General features: G+C 45.6%; 1 protein-coding gene across 5 annotated transcripts in view; it reads left to right on the forward strand.

Moving 5' to 3' along the window:
- Positions 1 to 13852, forward strand: part of LOC106586831 (diacylglycerol kinase eta) — a 159743-nt gene that overhangs the window by 60958 nt on the left and 84933 nt on the right. The gene's annotated exons all lie outside the window — the stretch shown is intronic.

Below are 13852 nucleotides of genomic sequence, written 5' to 3' on the forward strand. Positions count from 1 at the left end.
AGCCAATTGCTTTGTTTTAGTCTTTAAGCCTATTTATGTGGCCAAGACTGACAAATATCAGCGTGCTATGAACCGGCTCGTAGCCCATAACAAAGAGGAAGATAACGCAGAGATAAAGAAATAACAAACATATTTAATAAACAATTAAAACACACAAGTAACAATGGTGTGTGTAGTCAGTAGTGTAAGTGAGTGGATGTGTTCATAGATGGTGATAATGACCGGGAGGTGCCAAAACAAATGACCACAAAAAAAAGCCTAAAATTGCCAGAAACAAAACAACAGTGTGACTGCGTGGAGAGAGTCTCGGCAATGTACGGGGGAAAGGTGTATTTATCCCCAGGTCACATCCGAGCCCAGGTGTGTTCCATTCCGCTGCCGACCCTCCCTGGCTCCACCCACCGATATCATATTAAGGAAAACAAAGAGAAAAAAATACAGCAGATAGAGTGGGAGGGTTGTCACCCCCCCCCCCCCCCCCCACCCCCCCACATATATCCAGGGACCACCAAGGACCCCAGAACACCACACCAACCAAACATACATAAACACAAACAAAATACTGCCCTGGTTAACGGTACTCCACGGCCCCAGCCAAACTCGTCCTCCCCAGACCTCAGCAACGTTTGCGCACAGGAGCAACCTTCAAGAGGAAAGAAAAAAACAAGGACAACAGGAAACAGATGACAGGAGTGACAGAACAGGACAATGGAAAATACACCAAAATTAACAGTGGCCGGTCACGTGGACAACATGCATACATTCAGGGACAACGAATATGAGAAAACGCGTTTGCACCGATCAATAGGACTAGACAACTCAGTTTCTCTCAAGAAACTCTATTGAACCGCTGACGGATGGGGTCAGCATCCCTAAAGTCAATATTGTGTTCTGTTTAGTTTATACGTGTAGGTATATCAGAAAACAAAACTGGAAAACTCTGAATCATACCAACTAACTTGTCTCGCCTATCAGCAGGTAGATGAGCGAGAAGACTATCCAAAACATCCAGTGACTCTGATTTTTTCAATCTACCCTGCAGTACACAATCGTCGGGACCAGGGACGTCCTCCTCACCATGCGGACATAGAAGGACAAAAAGAACCCAGCGATGTAACAGTACCCGGCCAAAATAACAGGTTTTACCGTCCTCTGCGGACTCCCACTCTTCGGCCCCAGGGGAACGTGTGTAATAGGGTTTTAGCAGATTGACATGGCACAGTTGGTGCGCTTTCCTCCGTTCCGGAGTGGCAACTAGATCATTTTGCTCAGTGCACTGGCGCACAACCATATATGGACCTTGAAATTTGACTTGAAAAGGAGAACCAACAATTGGCAGCACAGCAAAAACCTGGTCACCTGGACTAAAGTGACGAGGCTCAGCTCGGCGATCAAATATTCCTCCTCTGTGAAGATGATAGCTTCTCTTTAGCCATCTCACCAGCGGCATACAGGTGTCGCCGGAAATCACACACATAAGATAACAGGGACTGAGGTGGCTTGGGAGACTTCCAGTCATCCTGGAGCACCGCTAGAAGCCCACATACACTTTGTCCGAACACTAAGTCATTTAGACCGAAACCTGTGCTCTCCTGTGAAACCTCCCTGGTGGCTAACAGTAACCATGGCAACCCCTCCCAATCCTTATCCATCTCCGAACAATAAGCTCTCAACAAAGACTTAAGTGTTTTAAAGAAACGTTCCAGTGCTCCTTGACTCTGCACGTGATAGGCGCAAGCCATTTTGCGTTTAATATGAAGCTGTTGGAGAACCTGACCAAACAGATTAGAGGTGAAATTAGATCCTTGGTCACTCTGAAGAACCGTTGGGATTCAAAACAGCGAGTCAAAGCTTTTAGCACAGACTTAGTGGTGATAGACCGGAGAGAAGCAGGAAACCTAGTGGTCTGAGACATCACAGTGAACCGTTACCATTCTTAAAGCGAGGCAGAGGGCCAACACATTCAACAATCAGATACTTAAAAGGCTGGCTGACTATGGGAATAGGAAAGGGGTAACGGCTTAATAGCTTGTTTAAGTTGACCCGTTAATTTACTTGTGTGACAGGTTTTGATGAAACTATTAATAACATCCCTCTTTAACCTAGGCCAAAATACATGTCAGTATGTGATTGTAGGTTTTCACAGCCAGATGTCCAGCAACATCATTGTGGGAAGTTTTCAACACCAACTCACAAAGATTAACTGGTACAACAACCTGACTAATAGCCTCCCCCACAAAACAACTATGAGGCACCCACTTTCTCATCAAGACAACATCCTGGAGAAAATAACCATGGATGACATCTCCCAACTGTTCAACAGACAAAATTTGGTTACGCAACTCGTTGATCCTTGATTAGATCGGAGTTGGGCACAGATAACAGAGAAAGTAGTGACAGATTTCTTTGTAACATCGTTAGCCGGCGCAGGTCCAGGTCGCCACGGCTCATGGAACGTGTCACCGCGCATGCAGAGAACACCTCTGGGAAAAGCTGCGTGCTCTCATTGGGAATCCCTACAAATGACGGCTTAGTGGAAACCACTAGAGATGGTGATATGACAGGCCATACATGCTCACCAGCGAAGGATAACGTCGATACCTTCAATAGGCAACGAAGGATGCACCCCTAACACAACCTCACCTTTCACCAGTTCATAATCCAACATCAGTTTATGCAATGGAACTGACAGTGTGTTCAAACCAATTCCCCTAATTAAACACTATTCCCTGAATCAGTCTCAGCAGAGAAGGCTAACACAGACTCGAACACAAATGACTCAGAGGCACCTGTGTCCCTCAGAATCATCACAGGCACTGGGTCGTTACTTCCTAACAGAGAAACACAACCCTCCGTAATGAAAGGTAAATCATCTGGGTTAATTGGGACTTTCAGATGCACCTGTGCATGACACAGTGTGACAGGTGTGAACTGATGTTGGACAGGCGCTGCTAACGCTGTAGGCTTAGGCTTTAACGTTAGCGCGAGTACTGAATTGACCCTTAGCTCTGAGAACAGGACATTCGTTTATGATCTTAACCCTGACAGTAGTGACACTCTTGACTGAAGTCAGCTTTACCACGGGAGCCAGGCTCAACCCTAGATGAATGGAGCTCTGCCCGTGAACCAGAGTGTCTCGGTGAGCGAGGCCCAAATCTCTGCAAATGCCCCCACTCACTCTGAATACAGGGATCTCCAAAGCCACTTTTGTGAGTCAAAACATACTCATCTGCCAAAACGACAGCTTCAGAGACAGTCTCCACTTTGCGTTTGTTCATGTGCATGGCTATTCGATCAGGGATTGTGTCCTTAAATTGCTCTAGCATAATCAGATCACATAGCCCCTGGAAAGTCATAACCACAGAGGTGGAACCCCAGCGATTAAACTGTGAAGCGAACTCCCGCGCAAACTCAACATGAGTCTGTTTGTCAGCCCTTTCTAAAGTTCTAAATCGTTGGCGGTAAGCCTCAGGAACCATAAATCATAATTCTGTAACACAGCCATTTTAACCTTCTCATAACTGACACTGTCGACTACACCAAGAGCTGAATATGCTTCCTGTGCTTTACCAGTCAACACACACAAAGTAACAGTCAGTCAGTATCTGGTTTGGCCACCAGCTGCATTAAGTACTGCAATGCATCTCCTCCTCATGGACTGAACCAGATTTGTCAGTTCTTGCTGTGAGATGTTACCCCACTCTTCCACCAAGGCACCTGCAAGTTCCCAGACATTTCTGGGGGGAATGGCCCTATCCCTCACCCTCCGATCCAACAGGTCCCAGACGTGCTCAATGGGATTGAGATCCGGGCTCTTCCCTGGCCATGGCAGAACACTGACATTCTTGTCTTGCAGGATATCATGCACAGAACGAGCAGTATGGCTGGTGGCATTGTCATGCTGGAGGTTCATGTCCGGATGAGCCTGCAGGAAGGGTACCACATGAGGAAGGAGGATGTCTTCCCTGTAACACACAGCGTTGAGATTGCCAGCAATGACAACAAGCTCAGTCCGATGAGGCTGTGACACACCGCCCCAGACCATGGTGGACCCTCCATCTCCAAATCGATCCCGCTCCAGAGTACAGGCCTCGGTGTAATGCTTATTCCTTCGACGATAAATGCGAATCCGACCATCACTCCTGGTGAGATAAATTCACGACTCGTCAGTGAAGAGCACTTTTTGCCAGTCCTGTCTGGTCCAGCAACAGTGGGTTTGTGCCCATAGGCAACACTGTTGCCGGCGATGTCTGGTGAGGACCTACCTTACAACAGGCCTATAAGCCCTCAGTTCAGCCTCTCTCAGCCTATTGCGGACAGTCTGAGCACTGATGGAGGGATTGTGCATTCCTGGTATAACTCTGGCAGTTGTTGTTGCCATCTTGTACCTGTCCCGCAGGTGTGATGTTCAGATGTACCGATCCTGTGCCGGTGTTATTACACGTGGTGTGCCATTGCGAGGACGATCAGCTGTCCGTCCTGTCTCCCTGTAGCTCTGTCTTAGGTGTGTCACAGTACGGATATTTCAATTTATTGAGCTGGCCACATCTGCAGTACTCATGCCTCCTTGTAGCATGCTCACACTGATGAGCAGGGACCCTGAGCATCTTTCTTTTGTTGTTTTTCCAGAGTCAGTGGAAAGGCCTCTTTAGTGTCCTGTGACCTTAATTGCCTACCGTCTGTAAGCGTCTTAACGACCGTTCCATGTTCAATAATTGTTTAAGGTTCATTGAACAAGCATGGGAAAGGGTTTAAACCCTTTACAATGAAGATCTGTGAAGTTATTTGGATTTTTACAAATTATCTTTGAAAGACAGGGTCCTGAAAAATGGACCGTTCTTTTTTTGCTGAGTTTATTTACATTTTTACATTTCAGTCATTTAGCAGACGCTCTTATCCAGAGCGACTTACAGTAGAGTGCATACATTTTTATTACATTTTAAATACTGGTCCCCCGTGGGAATCGAACCCACAACCCTGGCGTTGCAAGCGCCATGCTCTACCAACTGAGCTACAAGCGGGACAAAATAATTCCTTCTTCCAAGCAAATCGGATCGTATTCTTCAGTCCAGTCCTGGGGACCGATCCTGCGCTGCTATTAGTGGCCATATCCTCACGGAAAAATGGCTGTAAATCCACATTCTCACCGCAACAAATAGAACTGGATTCTCTCTTATGCCCCCCGGCCTTTGGCTTTTGACCCAGCAAGCTTTGAGGCACCGCAGTACCGAGCTTGATCTGAGGCTGTCCAAGCAGCCAGTGTTTGAGAAGCTTGTCAGCTCCATGTAACAGTGAAATGAACACCTCCCTCTAGTGTATTTGGTACACAGGAAAACACATCATCATCAAACCAACTTCCTCAAGAATGTTTATGGTTGGTGAGACTACCTGTCTCACCTAAGTATTTTGATTTAACCAGGTAAGTTAAACTGAGAACACATTCACAGCAGGAACCTAGTGAATAGTTACAGGAGAGAGGGGATGAATGAGCCAATTGGAAGCTAGGGATGATTAGGTGACAAGATTGGAAATTTAGCCAGGAAAGAGTGCCTCTTACTGGCCTTTCAACACCATTAGCCAGCAGTGTCTGGTCTCCCATTCAGGGACTGACCAGGATCAACCCTACTTAGCTTTAGAGGCAAGCCAGCAGTGGGATGCAGGGTGGTATGTTGCTGGCTAGCTAGCAGGTCGAAAAGGCAGTAATGTCTATCAAAGTACATGTCATGGTATGAACAGCAATCATTCACAACATGTGTAACAGACTCCATTATACTTGACTAATGTAAAATACAAAATGGGTCATGGTATGCCAGGTACCAAATTGCTAGATTATATTTTGTTGGTAGAACCTGTAACCTCGATTTAACATTAAAGGGGAGAATGTCATCGCCCATGGCAGCATTCTGTTACATGGAATGGGAGACAGAGTGGTCAGCAGAGTCCAAAACATTGAGTTTCCCCATGCAGCCTCAGGCCAGTCCAGTGCTACCGTAGCTGCATCCATCTGATACAGAGGAGTGTTGTCCTCGCTGTAGGATCATGGGTGACCGAAGCCACACACACACACACACACACACACACACACACACACACACACACACACACTCCATGTAACCCTGCAGCATCAGGTCACTGTAGCCTTAGCAAGGTGATTTGTAGCTAAGGGGTTCGACTCGAGAGGGAAGGACACACGCAGTCGTAGCAAGGGAATAGAGTTACTGATTAACATTGAGACTCTAACCCTCTACTGCCAGCTTTAGTAATCACTTAGGCTATTATAATGAATAATAATATGTACACTGTTATGGGGACTGGAGAGGAAAACTAGCTGTCCATCTATATAAGGTAGAATGAATAACATTCGTACATCGTCCCTGACAAATAAACGTGAAACAAATAATATTGTATGATCATGAATAATACCGTACAGTATTGTATAATGTATAATACACTACTCAGTTTCAGAGGTCTTGGGTGCTGTCTATCCTGCTCTGGGGCTGGCTATCCTGCTCTGGGGCTGGCTATCCTGCTCTGGGGCTGTCTATCCTGCTCTGGGGCTGTCTATCCTGCTCTGGGGCTGGCTATCCTGCTCTGGGGCTGGCTATCCTGCTCTGGGGCTATCTATCCTGCTCTGGGGCTGTCTACCTTGCTCTGGGGCTGTCTATCCTGCTCTGGGGCTGTCTACCCTGCTCTGGGGCTGTCTATCCTGCTCTGGGGCTGGCTATCCTGCTCTGGGGCTGGCTATCCTGCTCTGGGGCTGGCTATCCTGCTCTGGGGCTGGCTATCCTGCTCTGGGGCTGTCTATCCTGCTCTGGGGCTGGCTTGTGTTGTGTTGTTGTGGTGCATTTGAAATGTTTTTTCCTTTGGGTGGTTTGGGAGTTGTCTTGAGTTTCATAGCGAGGGAGAGGATGGATACTAATATGATTAGCTATTAGACTGTGTTTACACAGGCTTCCAAATTCGTATATATTTCCTAATTATTGGAAAAGGAACTGATCTCATTGGTCAAAAGACCAATTAGTGGAAGAAAAGGTTAGAATTGGGCTGCCTGTGTAAACGCAGCCTTAGACATGGAGACATGGAGCAGGGCGAGGTAGAAGGTGGTACGGGTGGTGGAGGGTGAGGGGGCAGAGGAGTGGAAATGGATGGGTGTCTCCTTTTTGTTTGGGCCATAATCAGATAAAAAAAGAAAGAAAGAAAGGATATTCATCTTAAAGTCCATAGATGTTAGGCCCAGCATCAGCCTCTGCTCCCAAAATTCTGAATTTGTTCATTTGTTAAAGCTAAGTTATATTTTCAATAAAAATGATCAACAATCATTAATTGAAATGATTGATTGACTGATCAGGTCTTCATGTTAACGTGGTCATATTGACTGATCAGACATTGATCCTCATTCTTTAATCAGGTGATTGGCCATGTGTTTCATGGTAATTTACCAGCTAACAAGACACACACACACACACACACACACACACCACACACACACACACACACACACACACACACACACACACTCCATGTAACCCTGCAGCATCAGGTCACTGTAGCCTTAGCAAGGTGATTTGTAGCTAAGGGGTTCGACTCGAGAGGGAAGGACACACGCAGTCGTAGCAAGGGAATAGAGTTACTGATTAACATTGAGACTCTAACCCTCTACTGCCAGCTTTAGTAATCACTTAGGCTATTATAATGAATAATAATATGTACACTGTTATGGGGACTGGAGAGGAAAACTAGCTGTCCATCTATATAAGGTAGAATGAATAACATTCGTACATCGTCCCTGACAAATAAACGTGAAACAAATAATATTGTATGATCATGAATAATACCGTACAGTATTGTATAATGTATAATACACTACTCAGTTTCAGAGGTCTTGGGTGCTGTCTATCCTGCTCTGGGGCTGGCTATCCTGCTCTGGGGCTGGCTATCCTGCTCTGGGGCTGTCTATCCTGCTCTGGGGCTGTCTATCCTGCTCTGGGGCTGGCTATCCTGCTCTGGGGCTGGCTATCCTGCTCTGGGGCTATCTATCCTGCTCTGGGGCTGTCTACCTTGCTCTGGGGCTGTCTATCCTGCTCTGGGGCTGTCTACCCTGCTCTGGGGCTGTCTATCCTGCTCTGGGGCTGGCTATCCTGCTCTGGGGCTGGCTATCCTGCTCTGGGGCTGGCTATCCTGCTGTGGGGCTGGCTATCCTGCTCTGGGGCTGGCTATCCTGCTCTGGGGCTGTCTATCCTGCTCTGGGGCTGGCTTGTGTTGTGTTGTTGTGGTGCATTTGAAATGTTTTTTCCTTTGGGTGGTTTGGGAGTTGTCTTGAGTTTCATAGCGAGGGAGAGGATGGATACTAATATGATTAGCTATTAGACTGTGTTTACACAGGCTTCCAAATTCGTATATATTTCCTAATTATTGGAAAAGGAACTGATCTGATTGGTCAAAAGACCAATTAGTGGAAGAAAAGGTTAGAATTGGGCTGCCTGTGTAAACGCAGCCTTAGACATGGAGACATGGAGCAGGGCGAGGTAGAAGGTGGTACGGGTGGTGGAGGGTGAGGGGGCAGAGGAGTGGAAATGGATGGGTGTCTCCTTTTTGTTTGGGCCATAATCAGATAAAAAAAGAAAGAAAGAAAGGATATTCATCTTAAAGTCCATAGATGTTAGGCCCAGCATCAGCCTCTGCTCCCAAAATTCTGAATTTGTTCATTTGTTAAAGCTAAGTTATATTTTCAATAAAAATTATCAACAATCATTAATTGAAATGATTGATTGACTGATCAGGTCTTCATGTTAACGTGGTCATATTGACTGATCAGACATTGATCCTCATTCTTTAATCAGGTGATTGGCCATGTGTTTCATGGTAATTTACCAGCTAACAAGACACACACACACACACACACACACACACACACACACACACACACACACACACACACACACACACACACACACACACACACTCACACACACTTACCCCATCCTCGTCCTCGATGATGTCTTTGCCTATAGAGGCCAGTGTGGTCCATTTGCAGTTGTTGGTGGCATGCAGAGGGCCGCTGTACAGTGCCTTGCAAAAGTATTCACCGCCCTTGGCATTTTTCCTATTTTGTTGCATTACAACCTGTCATTTAAATTGATTTTTATTTGGATTTCATGTAATGGCCTTCCGAAAATAATCCAAATTGGTGAAGTGAAATGAAAAAAATTACTTGTTTCAAATAATTATACTAAATAAAAACGGAAAAGTTGTGCGTCCATATGTATTCACCCCCTTTGCTATGAAGCCCCTAAATAAGATCTGGTGCAACCAATTACTTTCAGAAGTCACATAATTAGTTAAATAAAGTTCACCTGTGTATATTCTAAGTGTCACTTGATCTGTCACATGATCTCAGTATATATACACCTGTTCTGAAAGGCCCAAGAGTCTGCAACACCACTAAGCAAGGGGCACCACCAAGCAAGCGGCACCATGAAGACCAAGGAGCTCTCCAAACAGGTCAGGGACAACATTGTGGATAAGTACAGATCAGGGTTGGGTTATAAAAATATATCTGAAACTTTGAACATCCCACAGAGCACCATTAAATTCATTGTAAAAGAACTGAAAGAATATGGCATCACAACAAACATGCCAAGAAACGGCCGCCCTGCAAAACTCACAGACCAGGCAAGTAGGGCATTAATCAGAGAGGTAACAGAGAGACCAAAGATAACCCTGAAGGAGCTGCAAAGCTTCAAAATGGAGATTGGAGTATCTGTCCATAGGACCACTTTAAGCCATACATTCCACAGAGCTGGGTTTTACGTAAGAGTGGCCAGAAAAAAATAAGCAAACATGTTTGGTGTTTGCCAAAAGGCATGTGGGAGACTCCCCAAACATATGGAAGAAGGTACTCTGGTCAGATGAGACTAAAATTGAGCTTTTTGGCCATCAAGGAAAATGCTATATCTGGCGCAAACCCAACACGTCTCATCACCCCGATGACACCATCCCCACGGTGAAGCACGGTGGTGGCAGCATCATGCTGTGGGGATGTTTTTCATCGGCAGGGACTGGGAAACTGGTCAGAATTGAAGGAATGATGGATGGCGCTTAATACAGGGATATTCTTGGGTGAAACTTGTTTCAGTCTTCCAGTAATTTGAGACTGGGATGGAGGTTCACCTTCCAGCAGGACAATGACCCTAAGCATACTGCTAAAGCAACACTCGAGTGGTTTAAGGGGAAACATTAAATGTCTTGGAATGGCCTAGTCAAAGCCCAGACCTCAATCCAATTGAGACTCTGTGGTATGACTTAAAGATTGCTGTACACCAGCGCAACCCATCCAACTTGAAGGAGTTGGAGCAGTTTTGCCTTGAAGAATGGGCAAAGCTGATACAGACATTCCCCAAGAGGCTTGCAGCTGTAATTGCTGCAAAAGGTGTCTCTCCAAAGTATTGACTTGGAGGGGGTGAATAGTTATGCACACTCAAGTTCTTATTTCTTGTTTGTTTCACAATAACAAATATGTTGCATCTTCAAAGTGGTAGGCATGTTGTGTAAATCAAATGATACAACCCCCCCAAAAATCTATTTTAATTCCAAGTTGTAAGGCAATAAAATAGGAAAATTCCAAGGGGGGTGAATACTTATGCAAGCCACTGTATGTCTGTCTGTATGTTTGTGGACACGTCAGTTCTTTTATCTATCAGACATGCAGAGGGCCGCTGTGTGCAGCTGTTGATCTGTCTGTCTGTCTGTCTGTGGACAACAGTTATTTTATCTAATTTATTAATTCATGACAACACCATTACGACGACAACACGTTGGTCACAACACAGCAAAAAGAGATTTCATCTGCACTGAACCAGTGAAGCTGTATCTGTCCATGTATCCTAATGGAGAAAACAATATGGCTGACAAACGGCATCAGTGGTAGCCTTTATTATATGATGATGGTGCCACTGTAGACTTCATGCAGAAAATTCAGCACCAGTACAATAGTGTGTGGGAGACTGTGTTTGAACAGATGGGGTTTATCTGCCTCATACAGTGATATGAGTGTGTGTCGTATGCTGCATTCACGTACACACACACACACACACACACACACACACACACACACACACACACACACACACACACACACACACACTAACGTGTGTGTTTCTGGCTGCTGCCTGTGAGCTAATGGCTATGTTTCCACTCCGGGTAATAGGCTCAGAGCCTCAGGTGCTGCTGGTCCACAGGGCAGACAGACCTGGACACAGCTGCTGAGATGGAAGGGAGGGGTGGAACAGGGAGGGAGTGATGAGAAGCACAGGGAGGGTTGGGTGGAACAGGGAGGGAGTGATGAGAAGCACAGGGAGGGAGGGGTGGAACAGGGAGGGAGTGATGAGAAGCACAGGGAGGGAGGGGTGGAACAGGGAGGGAGCGATGAGAAGCACAGGGAGGGAGGGGTGGAACAGGGAGGGAGGGATGAGAAGCACAGGGAGGGAGGGCTGGAACAGGGAGGGAGTGATGAGAAGCACAGGGAGGGAGGGGTGGAACAGGGAGGGAGCGATGAGAAGCACAGGGAGGGAGGGGTGGAACAGGGAGGGAGTGATGAGAAGCACAGGGAGGGAGGGGTGGAACAGGGAGGGAGGGATGAGAAGCACAGGGAGGGAGGGCTGGAACAGGGAGGGAGTGATGAGAAGCACAGGGAGGGAGGGGTGGAACAGGGAGGGAGCGATGAGAAGCACAGGGAGGGAGGGGTGGAACAGGGAGGGAGTGATGCGAAGCACAGGGAGGGAGGGGTGGAACAGGGAGGGAGTGATGAGAAGCACAGGGAAGGAGGGGTGTGAAGAACAGATTTAAATTGGTGTGTGTGTGTGCTTTGTTAGAAGGTGTTGCTGTGTGGACCCACAGCCTTGAGTGTCCCCATGCTGAATCAATGTCAGCCATGTTAACACCCACTCTAACTACCTGAGAAAACAACAGAGAGAGCGTAGAAGGGGAGGGGGGTGGTGAAGGATGAAGAGAGGAGGAGAGGGAAGGGAAATATGGAGAGAGAGGAGAAAAGAGAGGGAGAGAGAAAGAAAGAAAGAAGGCAGAGGGGTAAAAATGAAAGGAAGGTAAGAAAAGAAGAGTAAGGAGAGATAATCCAGAATGATGAAGAAGTGATGAATGCTGAAAGGGTTTTGTCTCTTTCTGTCTCATGTCTTTCTGTCTCAAGTCTTTCTGTCTGTTATGTCTTTCTGTCTGTTATGTCTTTCTGTTTGTTATGTCTTTCTGTCTGTTAGGTCTTTCTGTCTCATGTCTTTCTGTCTCAAGTCTTTCTGTCTGTTATGTCTTTCTGTCTGTTATGTCTTTCTGTTTGTTATGTCTTTCTGTCTGTTAGGTCTTTCTGTCTCATGTCTTTCTGACTCATGTCTTTCTGTCTCATGTCTTTCTGACTCATGTCTTTCTGTCTCATGTCTTTCTGTCTCACGTCTTTCTGTCTCATGTCTTTCTGACTCATGTCTTTCTGTCTCATGTCTTTCTGACTCATGTCTTTCTGTCTCATGTCTTTCTGTCTGTTATGTTTTTCTGTCTCATCTCTTTCTGTCTGTTATGTCTTTCTGTCTGTTATGTCTTTCTGTCTGTTATGTCTTTCTGTCTCATGTCTTTCTGTCTGTTAGGTCTTTCTGTCTCATGTCTTTCTGTCTCACGTCTTTCTGTCTCATGTCTTTCTGTCTCACGTCTTTCTGTCTGTTATGTCTTTCTGTCTGTTATGTCTTTCTGTCTCATGTCTTTCTGTCTCATGTCTTTCTGTCTCATGTCTTTCTGTCTCATGTCTTTCTGTCTCACGTCTTTCTGTCTGTTATGTCTTTCTGTCTGTTATGTCTTTCTGTCTCATGTCTTTCTGTCTCATGTCTTTCTGTCTCATGTCTTTCTGTCTCATGTCTTTCTGTTTGTTATGTCTTTCTGTTTGTTATGTCTTTCTGTCTGTCATGTCTTTCTGTCTGTTATCTCTTTCTGTCTGTTATGTCTTTCTGTCTGTTAGGTCTTTCTGACTCATGTCTTTCTGTCTCATGTCTTTCTGTCTCACGTCTTTCTGTCTCATGTCTTTCTGTCTCATGTCTTTCTGTCTGTTATGTTTTTCTGTCTCATCTCTTTCTGTCTGTTATGTCTTTCTGTCTGTTATGTCTTTCTGTCTCATGTCTTTCTGTCTCATGTCTTTCTGTCTGTTATGTCTTTCTGTCTGTTATGTCTTTCTGTCCCATGTCTTTCTGTCTCATGTCTTTCTGTCTGTTATGTCTTTCTGTCTGTTATGTCTTTCTGTCTCATGTCTTTCTGTCTCACGTCTTTCTGTCTCATGTCTTTCTCTCTCATGTCTTTCTGTCTCATGTCTTTCTGTTTGTTATGTCTTTCTGTTTGTTATGTCTTTCTGTTTGTTATGTCTTTCTGTCTGTTATGTCTTTCTGTCTCATGTCTTTCTGTCTCATGTCTTTCTGTCTCAAGTCTTTCTGTTTGTTATGTCTTTCTGTCTCATGTCTTTCTGTCTCATGTCTTTCTGTCTCATGTCTTTCTGTCTGTTATGTCTTTCTGTCTCATGTCTTTCTCTCTCATGTCTTTCTGTCTCATGTCTTTCTGTTTGTTATGTCTTTCTGTTTGTTATGTCTTTCTGTCTGTTATGTCTTTCTGTCTGTTATGTCTTTCTGTCTCATGTCTTTCTGTCTCATGTCTTTTTGTCTGTTATGTCTTTCTGTCGGTGTGTCTAAAGGGTTGTGTCTCTTTTTGTCTGTGTGTCTTTTGGGTGGCTCTCCTTTCCTCCCTCAGCACGGAGAGAGAGGGACAGAGAGAAGGAAGAGAGGAGGAGGAAGTGGGGTGATGGGCTATCAGC

Source organism: Salmo salar, chromosome 25, assembly GCF_965601325.2.
Source record: "Salmo salar chromosome 25, fSalSal1, whole genome shotgun sequence".
Lineage (NCBI taxonomy): Eukaryota > Metazoa > Chordata > Actinopteri > Salmoniformes > Salmonidae > Salmo > Salmo salar.